Raw genomic sequence first — 788 nt, 5'->3', positions numbered from 1 at the left:
CTTTCCCTGTGAACACCGGGGCCTGCACCACAGCAAGGAGAGGACCCCACCGCATTGGGTCACTTGAGACACAGCAGGCCCTGGTAGAGAAGCACTCTGTGAATGTCAGGCGGAAATGGATGGTTTTAATGAAGTGACTGAGTCAAATCACTCCCTTGCATTTCCCACTCCCACTTCTTCAGAGCGGGTGAGGCAGCGAACCTGATGTCACTGTTTACGTGGTTCCTATGTGAACGCAGTGGCTAAACAAACCGGATTAACGTTGGCCTTTTCCATCCTCAAACTTAGCTACCTGAAAAGGAGCACAGCGTGTGCCGTTGGTTGTATTTCTTTTTAGATTCGTTTCTGAATCTTGTTTCTTTCTAGCAGGATGTAATTCTGGTACAAGAGCTGAGGGGTTGGTGTATTTAGCTATTAAGAGTGAAGCTCAGTGGTGTAAACCAGTCTGTGGGACAGGGTCAGGATGGATTTTGAGGCGAGGTGGGAAAGCAGGTAGAAAAATCACATTTCCCAACACTCAAATGGAGTGGGCTCTGTCAAACACATCACTGATCGTACGGAGAGAAACCACTGTCTTGTACAGCCCTCCTGCACTTGAAGGTGAGATCGGGGTTTTAGCGACTTCCCTGCTGCAGTGTGGCAAACTGCATTGATCGATACCTGACGACTGTGGCTGTTCATCAGGGCTTTTAAAAAAAACCGTACTTTTTTAATACGTTGTATGTGGGAGCGTAAGCCATCAGGTTGTGTGAAATTCAGCTTGCTTCTAGACTATCTGCTCTTAAAAA

The sequence above is a fragment of the Mesitornis unicolor genome, unplaced genomic scaffold, assembly GCF_000695765.1.
Source record: "Mesitornis unicolor isolate BGI_N332 unplaced genomic scaffold, ASM69576v1 scaffold22970, whole genome shotgun sequence".
Lineage (NCBI taxonomy): Eukaryota > Metazoa > Chordata > Aves > Mesitornithiformes > Mesitornithidae > Mesitornis > Mesitornis unicolor.
The sequence above is the reverse complement of the archived record's forward strand: the minus strand, read 5'-3'. Positions refer to the sequence as shown.